Below are 6,253 nucleotides of genomic sequence, written 5' to 3' on the forward strand. Positions count from 1 at the left end.
GAATTAATGTTATGATTTTCAGTATTTGTTCATTTGTAACTTAGTCTGTAATTAAGATATAGCCTACTATATCTTAATTATACTGAATAAAATGATAAAAGTATAAATCATAGTATAATTATAATGTTGCATAATTAGGCAATTATAAGCTTGTGACTGTCAGCAGCCCGTGAACATTGATATTCAGCTCCAGTTTCCATGCTCCTCCAGCAGAGGATCTCTCAGTGTCTTGGCACCTGAGTTCACTACGACTCACTGCTTTAAATACAGGTGACAGCCTGCAGCTCCCCTTTGATCACATTAAACCTGAACATGTTGCCATTCTCCAGCTTCTAATTCAGCCACCAATCAGAGCTGATGAGTCGCCTGCAGTTACACTTTCTGCTAGTACCATGTTCTTGCTTGCAATAGAATTTCTTTTTCTTTCCCCCCTTTACCTCATTTATAGCTGTGGCAGATGAAGCTGAAGTCGTTGAAAGATAACGCACAAAAGGTAAACGAGCTACTTATACCTCAAGGTGAACCTCATAAAGATACATAATCCTTTAAATCCGTTACATTAGTACTAACTATGAATCCTAAGGGTACTTCAATCAGCCTTGCTGTACTGCTGTCTTCATAATCACCCTCTTGATCTGGTAGTGGTACGGCCTCCTCAGAGTGAACACGCCCTAAGTCCAAATTAATTGGGTGCTTGGGCAACCAAGCCTTCACTGAACGCTGCTGATTGGAGCGTCACACAGTCGCACGGCCTGGATGCTGCGAGCTGCGTCAAGTTAATCACAGAAACACCGGAAGTGTGCTGATTTTCCTACAAAATAAAATATAGTAGCTATACCATCATAGTTACTTATAGCGTTTCGATATCGGTGCTGATATAAATTACACTGATCGTATAATTTAGGTAATTTTCATTGAGTTATTTTATGCAAAGACAATATTAGTGCAGTTATTGGTTAGTTATAACTCAAGAGTTTTTTGTGAATCAGTGACAAAAATAAATAAATAAAATAAACAAATATTGTTATTGAAAAATAATTTAAAAAAGAATTACCTCAAATTATTGTCTTCCATCATATGTATCTAAAAATTACTAGATACAATGTTTTTATTTATTTATTTGATAACATTTGATATAAAGCTATAAAACATGAGCTGCTCTAAAATATATTCTAACACATTTTTAACATCAATAAGTTGTAGAAAACTCCCTTTCTTTCTTTCTTTCTTTCTTTCTTTCTTTCTTTCTTTCTTTCTTGAGCTTGATGTTAGGTAGCAGCTGATCAATTATATACAAATCATGATGAAAATCTACTCTATATTCGCATTACTTTACTAGAAGTTGCATTGGGCTCAACAACTGTTTTATTTTGAAAGTCACGATAAGAAGTCTTGCTTGCATGTCATTGCTGACTTCACGGTGATGATGATGCCCCTGATGGTCCCGGACCGGCCAGGAAGGTATCCATCTGGTGTGTGTGTGTATATCTCCTTGGGAAGTGCCATCCACGGATTGTGTTGAATTGTGTTGAGAAAGTATCCAGTGATCCGAGTGGAGCAGCAGCAGGCCCATAGAGGAGGTATGTGGTCCACGTCGTCAGAATTATTAGGTCTGCTAGGCTGCAGTGACTGTGTCTGGGGTGCAAATCCTCTCCTGGAGCACGGAGACTTTGTTTCCATGCCCCTTGGCTACACGTCTGGTCCCTACCTGGTGTTTCTTCCATCCTCCCCGTGATCTATACACACCCTACAAGTGCAGCTGCATCCGTTCACCGTGCATGAGGGCAGTGTGATGATAATGTGAGGCCACTTAGATAGCAGACTGGTGCTCATTGTGGAAGAGGAGAGGAGGGCAGACTGAGAGTTAAGAGGACGCTTTTCTAGGTCGGTAATGAACGCTGTGAAGCCGATCATGCCGGATGGAGACCGGTTTCTTTGTGTCAAGTCGCACAAGTGGAAGTGTCATCATTTCACTGTGTTCACAGCTAATCAGCAAAATTGCCATATTTATTGGAATAATCATTGTGGCTGGCGCCAATTTAAAAGCACGTTTGGTTTTTACGAGGGATTTATTACATTTATTTTATGGACGAACAAGAAAAATATCAAATAAAGAGCATTTGAGCAATGTAGCCACGAAAGAAGCCTTGCGTTATAAGTTTGTAATTACCTTTATTTTATATTAAAGGTTTAGTGTATCCTTATTTATCGTGCAGTGATTTCATGCAACTCAAGCTCCTATGTTTAATAATAACTAACCGCCGACAACTTCCGTACTGGTAACTGAGCTATAGGCCTCCTGATATAGTAATGACTTTATTATGCCTGTAGCTGTCCCCTCAGGCTTTAGGAGGGTAAAAAAAAGCACCTGTGAGTATCAATAGATGTACATGTAATAATGGGATATCCATCACATTATCAGCTATCAGATGTGGATGTGTAAGGAGTCCATGCCTTGCAGTAAAGTTGCCGCACCCTCATACGCACGCATCCTGCATGCACACATGTACGCAAGCACGCAAGGATGGAAACACACTCACACACCACATCACACCATTAATACAGTGGTGTGGAGGGAAGGGAGGGTGTAGGCCTGAGAGACTGCTTCTTTGTCACAGATGAGCCGTTAATTACTGACAGTAATTATATCTGTGCTACCCAACAGCTGATTTAAAGAAAATATTGTGTGTGTTTATTTATGACTTTTATGAGTTAAAACGTGTTTAGGACAGAGCAGATAAGAGTAGAGGGGCCTTTAGGACCAAGAGGCCTCGGACAGCCTTACTCAATAAAATTGTCTTTGGAGTAATAATTTGTTACTTACTATAAATGAATTTAATTTTACATGAGAAATGCCTAAAACCTTTGGAAGTTTTCATACTGCCTGGAATAAAACTGTGGATTGGTCCAAAAATAACCTGATTTAAACATGTAAAACTGGAGTTAGCTGTTAAAATATGAGGGCTTGCTACACCATCCAATTCACATGTGTGTGTATTTTTATCACAGCATTCACACCTGTGAGCAGTTAAAATCTAGAGGTGACTATTTCAGATGATAACATGATTTTAGATAATGTAAGTGGAAAATGTGTACGTACCAACCATCAGTTTAGGAAATGGAGTAGAGGCAATCGAAACCATTCTCAGTTTAAGCTAAACATATTTTTACATGTTTTCTTAGGGTTAGGTTTAGGGTTAGGGTTAGAATCTTGTAATATAACAATACAGTGAGTGTAAGCAGTGTTATGCTCCTTCGGTCCTTTCAAAAATAATAGTCCCATTGACCCTTGCTTGCCCTATTGTGACCCTTAACTGGACGCAGCTTCTTTCTATTTATTATGACGCCTCTGCACACTGAGCTGTCAGGTCTCAGGCAGTGACTGACACAGCCTACTCAGCCTTGTAGCTGATGTCAGTCACAGTGTGACAGACTGGTCCCAGAGCAGCATTACTGATCCTTCTCTCTCCTCTGTCATCTTATTCTGCTGTAAAAATGAGGTACTGTAAACAGATTATTTTCATAGAAATACTGCAGATTCATTTGTCAGGTGGTTATAACTTTTCTTCTGTTTTGATGTACACTGTGGTTGCTTTGAATCAGATTGCCACCCTTTAGTATCTACAAAAAGCAAAAAGTATTCAGCTGTATGTTTCCCTCTTCCTCGCAGATCAATAGCCATGTCTTCCAGCTCAGCGATGGTGCGGATCCTTATAAAGGGTGGCAAAGTGGTGAATGATGACTGTACCCAGGAGGCTGACGTTTACATCGAGAACGGCATCGTCCAGCAGGTGGGGAAAGAGCTGATGATCCCAGGTGGGGCTAAAGTGATTGATGCCTCAGGGAAACTGGTGCTTCCTGGGGGCATCGACACTAGTGTCCACCTGGAGGAGAGCTTCATGAATGCCACCACAGTAGATGACTTCTACAGCGGTACCAAGGTAACAGTCTTTTCATATTGTCCCAAATTTAGAGAAGCAAAAGAGCAAACTTCATGTTTTATCACCTTTGTCACAACAGGAAAGATTAAGATTCAGAGACCATTGAATTATTGAAAAAAGGTTTTTTACTGATGTTAATTTTAGTCACACTGTCAGTAATGCATCATTATTCTGTTTTGATGCTTCTTAATATTTGGAGATCAAATATTTAGGTTATTTTAGGCAGGAATACTTTTGCTGTCAAAGTTAGAACTAAGAAGTCAGACCTCAGACACAAATTTATAGGTCACTCCTCCTTCCCTTAAGAGTGCCAGAAGTAATATATCTATTACTTTGCAAATAAGCAGAGCACAGAAATTACGTCAAAAACTGGCACATAAAATAGTAACGAAGCATTTAACTTTAAGATCTAGCTGCAAGCAGAAAAAGCAGAAAAAGCAGACAAACCAGCGGTACTAACATTAACAATAGCTGTTACTAAGGATATAAGAAGCATTTATAAAAATAAATGTCACTGGGTTGCATCCAGAGTTTATTTCTCCAAAATTAGACAAAGGTGTTTTGGCAATTTTGCTCTTGGCAAGGGTGAATGTTGGAGGCTGATACAACCGGGATACCCCACTCTGCTTCAGGGCACTGTGATGACTCATCACCCTGTAGTACTTTCAGCTTTCTAAGAGGTGACGGATGCTGGGAGCGAACAGGCCGGTAGATGCTGGTGACAGACACAATTCTTTGCTGCTTTCCATCTCCGCCAGTCATTCCTCTTCTCTGTTTCTCTCCTGGCCCCTCCCTGCCTGCTCCAGTATAAGTCCAGAGAAAAATGCAGATCAGTATCTGTTTCCATGGATACCGGGGTGCTGCTGCAAAGATTGCCGCAAAGCCTTTTCACTCACGCTATTGTGCTTGGAGACAATGGTTCCCAGACCCACGCCCCCCTAACACCCGTACTCCGTGCACGCCACTCGAGTTTCTAGGGTCAGCTGACAGATGCTCAGTGAAGCATGCGCTTATACACAAAACACTTGTTTGGGTTATTAAGATTTTCCTTAACTTGTGTCTGAAACATCTAAATCTGCTCGTAGGAGGTTAAAAAGTAAGAAGTGCTGATGCTGTAAAGAAATGATATAGTTGGTAGGTTTTAAAAAAACATGATTACACTGTAAGGAGCACTCAATCCTGTGCTTTAACTGCTGAAGGATTTATATTTCCATCAGCAAGAATGTAAAGATAACCATTAGCATTAATGGTAATTGAAGCTATCACTTTTATGCTTGGACTCGGGGCTGTGCTGATTAGTAGGTTAAAGTTGTTTTAGTAGTTCATAAATTCTAGCACAAAATAGCACAAAATGGATTGCTTCATAAATCAATCCATTTTGTGCTATTTAATCATTTTTAAAGAAGCAAATAATTAAGTTTAAGGATTTAATTTAAGGTCGTGTCATATAGTCTCAAATTATTTAAGTCTTAAATTGCAGCTGACGATTCTAAACAAACTGAATAACAGCTTTTAAACTGAAACATCTCAGTGAAAAAAATCAACTATTATAGCAAACGAAAGAATGGCAGAGCAGGAAATACACCACATGTTTTTTGCAACTTATTTGACAGAATTAAATTAGACATTATAAGTGACTTCAGAGCTACTTTTGTTGTTTTTCCAGGCTGCTTTGGCTGGTGGCACCACCATGGTGATCGGACATGTTCTCCCTGAGAGGAACGAATCTTTGCTGGAAGCCTACGAAAAGTGCCGCAACTCAGCCGACTCCAAGGCCTGCTGTGATTACGCTCTGCACATTGGAGTTACTTGGTGGGGACCCAAGGTACTGGAACACTGTCGCTCTATGTCATTGTAATACGTTTCGCCTCCACGAACACTTCTTCTAAAGTAAAAACTCAACTTTGTGACTTAAATTATTATAAATGACCAGTGTGTATAAAGTATTGCAATGGGTTTCTAAGCCCCCCCAAATGCAATATTAGGAACAGTTAGCAGCACTTTTCACATTTCCTTTCTCACAAAGTACCAGAATCTATTCGAAATACCTGGAATATGTTTTAAAATCCTTGTTAAATTTAAATAACTTTGTAATAATGAACTTGATGATCTTTAGCTGCTAATATGTCAAAGTACAAATAAATGCAAGAGACTTGTTATTTTTAAAGAGGACCTGTTATGCTAATTTCCAGCTTCTTATTTTAAATCTAGTGTTCTGCTATGATAGCTTTGAATTTACAGCTCAGATTAATCCTTATTCATATTTTGCTTGCTCATGAACATCTGAGTTCATCTTTTGTCAGAAACGAGCT

At 39.3% G+C, this 6,253-nt stretch overlaps 1 pseudogene; it reads left to right on the forward strand.

Moving 5' to 3' along the window:
• The first annotated feature begins 3,413 nt into the window (after window positions 1-3,413).
• Window positions 3,414-5,766, forward strand: LOC102193664 (dihydropyrimidinase-related protein 5 pseudogene; annotated as a pseudogene).
• Window positions 5,767-6,253: the final 487 nt, after the last annotated feature.

The sequence above is a fragment of the Pundamilia nyererei genome, unplaced genomic scaffold (genome assembly GCF_000239375.1).
Source record: "Pundamilia nyererei isolate P.nyererei 1_Seehausen unplaced genomic scaffold, PunNye1.0 scaffold02306, whole genome shotgun sequence".
Lineage (NCBI taxonomy): Eukaryota > Metazoa > Chordata > Actinopteri > Cichliformes > Cichlidae > Pundamilia > Pundamilia nyererei.